The 13043-nt window shown below is 48.2% G+C and overlaps 1 protein-coding gene across 2 annotated transcripts in view; it reads right to left on the bottom strand.

Annotated features, from left to right (window-relative positions):
- THSD4 (thrombospondin type 1 domain containing 4) overlaps positions 1 to 12583 on the bottom strand; it is a 576361-nt gene extending 563778 nt beyond the window's left edge. The window contains exon 1 of one of the 2 annotated variants that reach the window (XM_027123511.1): positions 12375 to 12583. The gene's annotated coding sequence lies outside the window, so the exon portion shown is untranslated. Of the gene's footprint in view, positions 1 to 11288; positions 12012 to 12374 lie in introns of those variants that run through there. The other variant, XM_027123512.1, reaches the window with a different exon arrangement.
- Between the last annotated feature and the right edge of the window lie 460 nt (positions 12584 to 13043).

Below are 13043 nucleotides of genomic sequence, written 5' to 3'. Positions count from 1 at the left end.
TATCCTCTGGGGAAAACCACAGTCTGAATGCTGAGAGATCTGAATTCTGTGAGGTCTTCGAGAACGCAGCCCTCCCGTAAAACAGGCTTCTGCGTCCTCCCTCCCTTTCCCAAGTCAGCGTGCGGCCCTTCTTAAGTCGCTGTGACTTCCCACCACTGTCAGGCCGATGCCCTTCTCCTGGGCCCCTGCCTTCCCTTTATCACACGCATCATCTCCCCGCCTGGCCCCTCCAAGACTGTAAGTGCCCCCCAAGGCAGGAATGCCAGCTCCTTTCTCTTGAAGGCGGACAGATGTCCCAGCGCCCATGAAGGCCCCTTGGTTTCAAGAGAGGAATGAACAAACGCTGTCTCCTCTCACTCTGACGGCAGGTACAGTGATCATTAGTCCTTTTCACAAATGAGGACACTGAAGCTGGAACAGGTTAAGCTGTTCACAGGCACTAAGTGACAAAGTCAGGACTGGAACTCACACCATTTACGATGGAGGGTCCTGCTGCCACGCGTGGCCGGGGCTCAGAAAGTACTGGAAGCAGGGTGAATGGACGCAAGGCGAGGCCCACGCAGAACCACGAAAGCGTATTTGCACAATCTGAGAAGCCGCCAAGATCTTCCCCTTCACTATGCTTAGTGAAAGAAGCTAGTCACAAAAGACCACCTATCGTATGATGCCATTTATATGTGGACACCGTACGAACACTGACCTAATTTCCCTGCATGGAACTCGGTAAGTCCCAATTCGCAGCACCTCTTATATCCCTTGTAGGAGTGAGGTGTTGAGTTCCTCCCATGTTCCCCCGAGGAAAGAACAGTACCTAATAAGGAAGGGAAAAGGGAGGCCAAAACGCGCATCCATTCTGTTTCTGGGTTCTCTCACCTGGGCCTCCCAGGTGCCTTTTCTCTGAAGGCCCCTCAGCAGCATTAATGTTATTAGAACAGCTCCTGCCTTGCACCTAGTAATTACATGACCAGGAACTGAATTTCCAAAATGGAACATGAGATCAGAAAAACAAAAAACAAAAGAGCAAACTGAACATTCAAGTTGGTAGTACTAATTTTTTGATGAGGAAGAAACTAGAAACCACCTAGATCTCTAACAGAGGATGGGGAATGGCTAAGGAAACCATGATGGGGCAAAATGATGGAAATGGTCATTAAGCTTAAAAATGGGAACCCCGACTATGTCAAGAGAAATGTTAATATAAAAATCACACTAGGTGAAAAAGACATGCATAAATTAAAATATAGGCAAATATCAAGGAGAAAACAATATGAGCAATTAGAGTACTATGCTGATAGGTGGGGTGAGCCAGGGGGTACAGAGAAGGGAGGGGAGGAGGGAGGCACAGGGGAATGGAGGCGTACTTCGGCAAAGCAACATGTACAGTAAAACTCAAGTTAAAATGTAGCACAGTTGTGGAATTATATAGTTTTCTGGAAGGCCAATTTGATAATATGTATCAAATACTTTAAGAGTATTTATATCTTTTGTCCCAGAAGGAGCACTATGCATTAATAGATGTACAAAAAAAGCACAAAAGAAGCAGTTTTATTTATAAACAATATCGAAAAACTGAAAAAAACCAACATGTCCAAACCAGGGGACTGTTTAAGCAAACATTAATATTTTTTTAACATCTTTATTGGAGTATAATTGCTTTACAATGGTGTGTTAGTTTCTGCTGTATAACAAAGTGAATCAGCTATACATATACATATACCCCCATATTTCCTCCCTCTTGCGTCTCCCTCCCACCCTCTCTATCCCACCCCTCTAGGTGGTCACAAAGCACCGAGCTGGTCTCCCTGTGCTATGTGGCTGCTTCCCACTAGCTATCTATTTTACATTTGGTAGTGTATATATGTCCATGCCACGCTCTCACTTCGTCCCAGCTTACCTTTCCCCCTCCCCATGTCCTCAAGTCCATTCTCTACATCTGCATGTTTATTCCTGTCCTGCCCCTAGGTTCTTCAGAACCTGTTTTCTTTCTTTAGATTCCATACATATGTGTTAGCATACGGTATTTGTTTTTCTCTTTCTGACTTACTTCACTCTGTATGACAGACTCTAGGTCCATCCACCTCACTACAAATAACTCAATTTCATTTCTTTTTATGGCTGAGTAATATTCCATTGTATATATGTGCCACATCTTCTTTATCCATTCATCTGTCGATGGACACTTAGGTTGCTTCCATGTCCTGGCTATTGTAAATAGAGCTGCAATGAACATTGTGGTACATGACTCTTTTTTTTTTTTTGCAGTACGCGGGCCTCTCCCGTTGCGGAGCACAGGCTCCGGACGCGCAGGCTCAGCAGCCATGGCTCACAGGGCCCAGCCGCTCCGCGGCATGTGGGATCCTCCCGGACCGGGGCACGAACCCGTGTCCCCTGCATCCGCAGACGGACACTCAACCACTGCGCTACCAGGGAAGCCCCATGACTCTTTCTGAATTATGGTTTTCTCAGGGCATATGCCTGCTAGTGGGATTGCTGGGTCGTATGGTAGTTCTGTTTTTAGTTTTTTAAGGAACCTCCATACTGTTCTCCATAGTGGCTGTATCAGTTTACATTCTCACCAACAGTGCAAGAGGGTTCCCTTTCCTACACACCCTCTCCAGCATTTATTGCTTGTAGATTTTTTGATGATGGCCATTCTGACTGGTGTGAGATGGTATCTCACTGTAGTTTTGATTTGCATTTCTCTAATGATTAATGATGTTGAGCATTCTTTCATGTGTTGCTGGCAACCTGTATGTCTTCTTTGGAGAAATGTCTATTTAGGTCTTCTGCCCATTTTTGGATTGGGTTGTTTGTTTTTTTGTTATTGAGCTGCATGAGCTGCTTGTAAATTTTGGAGATTAATCCTTTGTCAGTTGCTTCATTTGCAAATATTTTCTCCCATTCTGAGGGTTATCTTTTGGTCTTGTTTATGGTTTCCTTTGCTGTGCAAAAGTTTTTAAGTTTCATTAGGTCTCATTTGTTATTTTTGTTTTACTTCCATTTCTCTAGAAGGTGGGTCAAAAAGGATCTTGCTGTGATTTATGTCACAGAGTGTTCTGCCTATGTTTTCCTCTAAGAGTTTTACAGTGTCTGGCCTTAGATTTAGGTCTTTAATCCATTTTGAGTTTATTTTTGTGTATGGTGTTAGGGAGTGTCCTAATTTCATTCTTTTACATGTAGCTGTCCAGTTTTCCCAGCACCACTTATTGAAAAGGCTGTCTTTTCTCCATTGTATATTCTTGCCTCCTTTATCAAAAACAAGGTGACCATGTGTCTGTGGGTTTATCTCTGGGCTTTCTATCCTGTTCCATTGATCTATATTTCTGTTTTTGTGCCAGTACCATACTGTCTTGATTACTGTAGCTTTGTAGTATAGTGTGAAGTCCTGGAGCTTGATTTCTCCAGCTCCGTTTTTCTTTCTCAAGATTGCTTTGGCTATTCGGGGTCTTTTGTGTTTCCATACAAATTATGCAATTTCTTGTTCTAGTTCTGTGAAAAATGCCAGTGGTAGTTTGATAGGGATTGCACTGAATCTGTAGATTGCTTTGGGTAGTATAGTCATTTTCACAATGTTGATCCTTCCAATCCAAGAACATGGTATATCTCTCCATCTGTTTGTATCATCTTTAATTTCTTTCATCAGTGTCTTATAGTTTTCTGCATACAGGTCTTTTGTCTCCTTAGGTAGGTTTATTCCTAGGTATTTTATTCTTTTTGTTGCAGTGGTAAATGGGAGTGTTTCCTTAATTTCTCTTTCAGATTTTTCATCATTAGTGTATAGGAATGCCAGAGATTTCTGTGCATTAATTTTGTATCCTGCTATTTTACCAAATTCATTGATTAGCTCTAGTAGTTTTCTGGTAGCATCTTTAGGATTCTCTATGTATAGTATCATGTCATCTGCAAACAGTGACAGCTTTACTTCTTCTTTTCTGGTTTGGATTCCTTTTATTTCTTTTTCTTCTCTGATTGCTGTGGCTAAAACTTCCAAAACTATGTTGAATAAGAGTGGTGAGAGTGGGCAACCTTGTCTTGTTCCTGGTCTTAGTGGAAATGCTTTCAGTTTTTCACCATTGAGAATGAGGTTGGCTGTGGGTTTGTCATATATGGCCTTTATTATGTTGAGGTATATCCCTGTATGCCTACTTTCTGGAGGGTTTTTATCATAAGTCAAACATTAATATTTTTAAAAAATACACTGTAGCCATTTAAAAAATCACGTTTTTGAAGAATATCGAATATTTAGTACAGAAGGAAAATGTTTATGATGAATTATTAAGTGAAAAAAGTAGTGAACAAAGCAATATGTTTAACATAATACCAATTTTATAAAAGTGTGTGTGGGTAGGGTGAGAGAGAGACACCAGGAAGATACACATTGAAAATAATGGTCATCATTGGTTGGGAAATTATGGGTGATTTTTATTTTTCTGCTTTGTGTTTTCTGTATTTTCTAAGTTTTCTGCAATAAATATATCTTACCTTTGTAATCAGAAAAAAATAAAGTGTTATATCTAGAAACTTAAAAAGCAAATCATCAGTGCCGTCATCAGCACACAGCATTTGACACCGGGGTCCACGTGGAGTTCAAAGCTATGCAGCAGACTGTGCAGGGGCTAAACTGTCTATACTGTACCGAAACTAGGCAGACTGTGGCAAAGGCAGCTCCAAAACCCTCCAGCCCGCCTCTCCCAGGCAGGGGTCCACGGCACCCAGGGCACATCTCAATAGCCTTTGCCAGTGGCACAAGCCAAGGGCAGCACGAGTGCCTGGAGGAGAGAAGCTGGGCATCCCTGCTACTCCCAGACGTGGGAACCCAGCCAACCTCCCTCCCGCCTCCGCCTCCACACACTCAGGCAGCCGTACTCACTCCGCCTGCCCCCATAGTCACGGTTCTTTCACACCTGCCCACAGTAAAAAATGAGCCCCCCTTTGTGCTACATCTGTTTGGCGATTGCAACTCCACCCCTTCTCTAAGCAAAATAGTCAGCCTTACTTTTTAGTTTCAGTGGGTTACACAGCAATAAAAAGGAAGGAAGCACTGATACACGCTTCAACATGGACAAACCCTGGAAACGCTATTCTTAGGGAAAGAAGTCAGTCACAAAAGACCATGTATTATATGACTCCATTTATATAAAATGTCCAGAATCCATAGAGACAGAAGGTAGAGTCATGGTTTGCACAGGCTGGGAGAGGAGGGAGTGGGGAATGACTTCTAATGGGTACAGAATTTCTTTTAGGGCTGCTGAAAATATTCTGGAATTAGATCATGGTGAGGGTGGCACAACTTTGTGAATAACGTAAAAACCACTGAATTGTGTACTTTAAAACGGTGAATCTCAATTTTTAAAATTTTCAAGTGGGTTACAATTAGACTTTTAAGTGGTTACAGTTAGACTTCTCAGCGGGTTATAATTATAATGAGGCACTAACTGGCCCAGTAGTTCCCCCAGAGCACATATTCTGGAGGCGGATGACTTGGAATTCAAATATCACTCTGACATCCACTTGCTGTGTGAGCCCATGTAATTTCCTTAACCTCTCTGAGCCTCAGTTTTCTAGGCTGTACAACAAGAAGAATATTGTCTAGCTTACATGGATTGTGGAGAGGATTAAATAACTTCATGCAGGTAAACTCCAGCACCTGACACAGAGCTCCATAAACAGCAGTTCCCTCTCCCTTAGCTGGCCAGAAGATCCTTTGAACTACAAGCAGAATGAAACCCTGGACTAATAAGAACCTACTGTATAGCACAGGAACTCTACTCAATACTCTGTAATGACCTATATGGGAAAAAAATCTAAACAAGAGTGGATATATGTATATGTATAACTGATTCACATTGCTGTACAGCAGAAACTAACACAACACTGTAAATCAACTATACTCCAGTAAAAATTAATAAAAAAAAAAAAAAAGAATGAAACCCTGGGCCTTGACTAAAACATCACTAAAGTCAAGCAGGACCTGAGTACTTGTCTGTTCTGGAAAAGACACTAAACAGAGCTAGTGGCTAGGATGTCAGTGCATACCCTGTAACAAGACTTAAAAACTTGAAGACACACAGCTCCACTCCCAAGACTCACCTTATAACCAGCAATAAACTCTCCGCCTCTACTGACAGTCTCAAAGAGCCTCATGTCCACTGTCGGGTGGGACCCTCTTGACCATTAGATAAGTGTTGCTATTCTTAGCATCAATCAAGGATGAAGCAACCAGAGCTCAAAGAAACCAGAAGAAGGGGCAGAGCTGTGATTTGCACCCAGGTCAGACTGTCTCCACGGCTCCTAATTTTGCTTTCAAGGCAGCTGCCCTCCCTACTCTCAGCCACTTTTCTCTGGGCTGTCAGGTCACAGCAAGGCTGGCTGTGGGCAGCGCTGGTGTGGAAGGGCCATGCCACCACAGGACCAGGCAGGTGTCACTTCCCAGTCCACCAGCTCTGGCCGCCAAGTGTGGAGGCAGGGGCTGGGGGCAAGGAGTGGAATCAAAAGGGCAGCTGAAGGCCAGGGAGCCAGTAGCAAAGGGAGGGGCGAGAGGGACCAGAATTCAAGGCATGTGAGGGTTAGAGGTCAAACAATCGAGATCAATCACCCTAAGCAAATGTGAGAGGTGTGGAAGAGAAGCTGCTTACATCCTTCCCAGAGAAGCGAGAAAAAAGTGATGGCTAACCTTCACACGGCACATCCATGTGCCTGAGGCTGTTTTAAGATTTTTACATTCTCATGACTCTCACCCACAGTATGTATGTATGTATTACTATGCCCATTTTACAGACGGGAAGACTTACAGCACAAGAGGTTAAGGAACTCTTCAGGGCCCCCCAGCATGGCTGAGTCAAGGCCTGAATTCAGGCAGCCGGCTCGGGAGGGCTCCCACCCTCAGCTGCCTGACCCGGGGAAGGAGGTGGACCCACTACCGAAGATGGTGTCCAGCCAGTGCCAGACTCCCTTCTCCATCCTCCTCGAAATGACAAGGATCAGAGGCACTGTGTTACAGAAGGAAAAGTCTGTTTGGCAACTACAAATTTGTAACGTGCTGATATGATCAGAAGGTTTCCAAGAAGGAAGCAGGTAGAGCAGCCTCCCTGCAGTCCGCGTATCCATTTGCATAAGAAATTAACCTGAGCCTCCAAGAAAAATGGTGAAGTCAAAGACATCACTTGTCTCACCCTGCTGCTCTCCCCTCAGAGTCATGTGGCTGCATCCCTGCCGTAAATCAGAGGCCAAGCTCCCCTTTCATCAGATGCCTACAGATAATTCCCTTGCGACTTCCCTGCTGGGGCTCAGGGGGCCACAACCTAAAGGGTTAACATCTCATTTCCTCTCATCTTTCAAGCCTTAATCCCCATCCTGCGCTGGGTGCATTCCAAGCCCACCTGGAGCAGGTCATGACGAGCCCCAGCCCACGGCTGGCCCTTCATTTCCCCTGGCAGGAGATTAGATGGGGCGCCCAATAATCACTCATTATTTGGGTCCTTGCTGCTGGCCAGCCCTAGGGCAGACGGCCAGCTGTCTGGGAGGGTTGCCCAGCCCAGGTCCTGGGCTGCCTGATACCACCCTTCTGGGACAAGTGCAGTGTAAGCAGGCTCTCCGGACCACGCCCGAGAGGAGAGGGGTTAAGGGAGAATGCTGCCGGGGTACTGCTCAGTGATGTGCTTGAGTAAGGCTCATGCGAGAAGACAGCATGCACAGTACGTTCAGGGAAAGGATTAGGGAAAAAGGAAAAGAGATAAGCAGAAAGGGACCACTCTCCCGGGCCAGGTAACCATCAATAAAAGCAAACTGCTGCCTACCTGTTTCTTAGGTCCTTCTTGGAGGAAACTAAAGGGAAATTGTAGGAAGGAAATGGAGAGGGAAGAGGATGTTGAATTGATAATTCTTCTTGATCATTATCATCATCATCATCACTATTATTACTGCACAGCTAGGGCTGTTCATTTCCTGGGTTTGAATTAAGGTTGCAATATTCAGCCCTTCAGACACAAACCCCCTGGACCTGAGGGGGCCTGAGACGACGTACTTTTTCTAGAGCTCATATATTGAGCACCAACTGCCTGCCAAGCGCTGACTGGGTACAGAGCAGTTAAATGGGATGAAAACTGACACCGGGCACCCACTTTGCTTAATGCCCCATGTGCCTGTGCACCAGTCCCTACACAAGCCCTCTAGGATGTGGCCATCCTTTGTTACAGATGGGGAAACCAAGCCTCGAGGTGGGAGGGTGCAAAATAAAGGCCTGTAGAATGAAGGAGATGTGTCAATGACCAGACCCCACTCTGGGGAAGGAGGTGGGACTCACCACGCCCACACGCTCAGCCCTCTTTGGGGAGTCCCAGTCCACTGTCACCTCAGGCAACTCGGGTCTCCAAACCAATCCACCCTGGTCCCTCTCCCTCAGCACATGCTCAAGCCCAGAAATACATTCACAGTGAGCCTGATGGGGAGAGGTGCGGAGCATGCTTTCAGGACTGAACTGAAGACCCCTTTGACCAAAAGAGGGCTCTGCTCCATGGCTCACTCCTTAAGAGTCAAGGTCAAGGCCTCTGTTGAAAAGGACTGTGCTACCTGGGATCCAGTGGCTCATTAACTCACCACCTGTCATTAGAACCTCATTGTAAAGGCAGCCTAGGGCAGTGGTCCTCAAACCTGAGCCGTGCAGAATTACCTGAGGCTGTCTTTAAAATGCTCGTCCCCAGGCCCTGCCTCCACCCTGGAATCTGTTTTTTTCCCCCACCAGATCCTAATTCTGATTCAGGTGTTCTGAAAACAACCCTTTCAGGAAACAGGGATATAGTGGAAAGAGCACCAGACTTAGGAAGCTGGGTTCTAAGACTCAGATTCCAAACCTGAGTTGTTGACCTCAGGCAGGTAAGCGGAGTTTCCTTCCTCATAAAATGCAGGTGATACTGTTCCTGTCACAGGTTGCTGGAAGGATGAAAGCATCAAGCCCAGCACACACAGGGCTCATTAAACTTGACCTGAAAGAATTCATCAGGCCAGCAAGGCTCCAAAAACCGGAGAAGTCAGTTTTGATGGGTTGGAGAAAGAAAAGAAGGCAAATCTGGCCCAAGATGAGGGGTGGCCCGGCATCAGCGCACAGGTCAAGCAGAGGGGAGTGAAGAGGGGGGATCCTGAAAGAGGGCAAGAGTCAGCAAAGCAGCCTCAAGGCAGAGCCTCGCACTGAAACTCCCCTCCCAGTGGCAGCCTGGGCCCTGTTAGCAATTGGCACAGCATTTCTAAACCATTACCTTCAAAGAGAAGCCAGGCGATAAACACACGTGCAACCTTTAGATCTGCACATATGTAAATAAATATCACAACTCTGCACACACACACAGAGAAAGATAAAAGGTGGGACAAGTGGGGAGAAGAAGAGAAAGCAGGGAAAAGTAGGATGGAAGGTCAAAGCCAGTCACATTTTCAAGTTCGCTGGTGCTGGCAACGTGCTGGAACTGTGCCCCACGGCCCGGGAGAGGCCCTAGGAACAGAAACCCAGGAGCTGCTCTGGAGAAACTTTGGGGTGGCTGGGGAGATGCGGCTTGCCCACTAGGACATGTCCAGGCTGAATACAGAGACCGTGCAAAGAATGCAGGGGAACACATAAAATGGGTTCATGGAAGAGAGGAATGGGCATGTGCAAGAAGGGCTGGGATCCACTTCCTGGCAAAATTTAGACCAGCAGAGGGGAAATCTGCATTTCTGAGCTGCTGGGTAGGGGACATACAAGGCCCCGATAAAAAGAACAGGTAAGTGGAGTGAAGGATTTCAGGCAGGGAAGAGCTGGGCTGCTCTTGGATCAATAAAGTAGACTCAAATTAAGGCAAGTTTGAAACATCCAGACGAAGAATGGCCTTGATGCCACCGTGTCCATACGAACACTTTCACATCTCTAGGTCTTTGCTCAAGCTCTTCCCTTTGCCTGCCATGCTTCCCCTCCTTCCAGCCTTTCCCATCTCCTTGAACTCCTCCCCATGTTTCAAGGCCCAGCAGAAATTTTCCTAGCTCTTCCCACGCAGGAAAATATTTCTCCGTCATCTGTGTCTCCCTGATGCTTTGCACACTCCCAATGTTTCGCTTTGTTTTGTGGTTCTTTCTTTACATCTCTTTCTCTCCCAGGTGGCTATACATCATCTGCTAGCCTGTCAACGAATCAAGGGCAAGGATATTGTCTTGCTCTTGGTTTAAGCCTCAGCATGTTGTAACACTCCCTGACACAGCAGATCCCCAAAAATATTGGCTGGAGATGATTTAAATAGAAGTGAATGCTGGGGAGCCATTGTGATTTTTTGAAAGAAGTGATGTGGTGCAATCAGAATTTTAGGAATATTAATCTGTCAGCGTGAAAGACGATGGATTAAAATGAAGAAAGGGACTCGTGGCCAGAAGTCAAGAGGGGAGACTCTTACTGTAACGCGGACATGGTTTGAGGAGGGAGCAGAGGGAATGGAGACAGGAAAATAATTTCCTGGATACCACAAAAGAACATAGATGGGACTTGGTAACGAATTAGCTGTAAATGAGGGAGCTGGGATGCCGAGTCTGGTACCCTCAAACATAGAGACTCCCAGCCAACTGGGAGAAAGGTGGTACCATGGAGAGAAACGTTGGGGGATGGAAAAGGATAGGCAATCAGTACCCAGACTCTCTTTAGGATAACTGATCACAGTCACAATAAGCATTCTAGGTCAACAACAACCCTCCGAGTCAAAATATCCAATCCTGATCTTATGCAAACTCTAGGCTGTATTTTATTTATTTTTTCCTAACAGCCAACTGGAACCACTTCTACATGGCAGGGAAGCCTGAAATGAAGATAAGACCAAGCTGGCACCCTGCTGGGTGCTGGGCATGGAGGAGACCACACAAGCTCATCTGGCCAGCCCTCCCCACAAGAGGCCACCCGAGTTGCTTGTTCACTAGCGCCTCCAGTATTCTGATCACCCAAACTTGTTTCCGGGACCTCTGGGAAATCCCTGTTCCAGCCCTGCAACGGTTTATAGGAAAGTCCCAGGACTCCTGTCTGCTTCCTTGCATTAATTTCAGGGCTAGGATTTTGTTCTCTAAAGGAATTCAACTATGGTACCAACAAAAATCTATAGGAGTTGAGTAGCACTGTATTTAAATCACCTTTTTAAAATGTTTACTTCTTTGTATTTTGAGACCCAATAAAGTGCCATTAAGCCCAACCACTTCATCACTTTTATCAATGAAGCAGAAGACACACGCAGATTATACAGGTTTTAAGAGCTGTGTGATCTTTGAAAAATCTTTAGACTCTTTTGTACCTGGGTGCCTTCAGCTGCGAAAGGACAGTTGGAGGAGATGATTCCGCAGACCTCTCTCAGGTCTCTATGTTTCTTTTTCCAAATTCCAACAGGCATCACAGGATCGCTTTGGCTACCCAGGACCAAGGCTTCAGATTCACTTACTGCCTGCCAAGGGACAAAGGGCTGCGCGGTGGGGGTCACTGAGGAGACAGGAAGAGAGGCAGGCACGCACACTCGCCAGGCACGCACACTCGCCAGGCAGTAGTGGAGGCACGCGCAGGGGGGTGGGGCGCGGGTCTGGCTGTGGACTGCTTAAGGAGACCCCACAAATTCCCGATGCTAAGTGGGCCTGAGAACGACCTGAAAGCCTCTTCCCAACTTAGGGCTGATGTTATTTCAAAGAAAAAAATATTAACTTCCAGATAGCTCCAGTGTGGGCTAGTTCTGTAAACGCTAATTCTACAAGCGCGCCAAGGGACTGCAGGTACTTGGGCTACACTTGAGGAAGTGTCCGGAGTTGGCGGAAACCGCCCATCCACTCCGGCTCCCAGAGGCGCTAGGTTGCAGCGGTTTAGCTGAGACACACACACAGAGATGTGAGGCTTTCTAGAAAACGATGTGGCCGAGGCCCCAGGCTAGGTCTCGACGCGCGCCGACCGAGACTCGACCAGCTCTCCGGCCCCGGGCAGGAGGTTGGCGAGGCTAGCGTGGGGTCGCGCGGGCTGGGTGTTCACTCGCCAGTCCCCAACTGCCGCAACCAAGAGAGCTCGGGGCCCCGACTCCAGGACGGCCAAGGTTGACTGTCCCAATAGTTTCCAAGTAGGAGGGTGGAGGGGTGAGTGCTGGCGCTGGGACGGAGCAAATCCCCCAGGAAAAGAAGACAGAAGGAGGCGCAGCCGTCGGCACGAACTAGGCGCGCGCTGGCTCCCTCAGTCTGGTTCGGACGCAGCCCCTCGGCGCCCCCGACACACCCACTGCGCCCCGCCACCCGCGCCAGCCCGCCCGGCGGTCCTGAGGGGGCCCGAGAGGCTGGCAGCGGCCGGGCCGGGTCGTGACCCCGCAGGCTGGGCGCAGAGGGCGCGCGGCGCGGGCAGCTCGGCTCACCTGGCGGTCCGTGTCCCGGAGCGGCCGGTGGCCGCCTCGCCTCGCCCCCGCGTGGTTCCCGGCGCCGGGCAGCCCCGAGCGCGCCGCATGGACGGCCGCCGCCGCCGCCGCCGCCCCGCGCCCGTCCTGCACGGGCTCCCGCTGCGCCCGGGTTCCGCGTCGGGCTGCGCGGGCGGCCAGAGGCTCGGGTGCGCGCGGAGAACTCTGGCTCTGAGTTTGCGATCCCGAGAGCCGGGATCCGCGCTCCCTCAGTCCCTCCTCCCTCCCCCACTCTCGGCCTCCTGCTGTCATCTGGAGCCGCTCCTGACGCCCCCTGGCGGCCGCCTCGGGAAGCACCGGCCCCTAACCCACCTTCACTCACCACAGGGGCCCCTTAACGAGGACGAACGCCACAGATCCCTCCCTGGGTGAGAGCGGACAGACATCATTCTGTAGAGGGGAGGACAGTCTAGACCGAGGAAAGGAGGGAGGAGGGTGGCGAGATTGGAAGGAAGAGCGGTCCGGGCTGGCCAAGTAAGAGGAAAAAGGGGTGAGACCAGGAGGTAATTAAACTAGGGCCAGATGGTGGAAGGCCTTGAATTCCGCGCTAATCTTATCCTGAGGTTTGTGGGAGCCATTGAAGGGCCGAGGCACAGGAGGGACAACCATTGCGTTTTGGGACAACCTTGC

This window comes from Aethalodelphis obliquidens, unplaced genomic scaffold (assembly GCF_003676395.1).
Source record: "Aethalodelphis obliquidens isolate GAN/ISIS:26980383/991018 unplaced genomic scaffold, ASM367639v1 scaffold26, whole genome shotgun sequence".
NCBI lineage: Eukaryota > Metazoa > Chordata > Mammalia > Artiodactyla > Delphinidae > Aethalodelphis > Aethalodelphis obliquidens.
The sequence above is the reverse complement of the archived record's forward strand: the minus strand, read 5'-3'. Positions and strand labels throughout refer to the sequence as shown.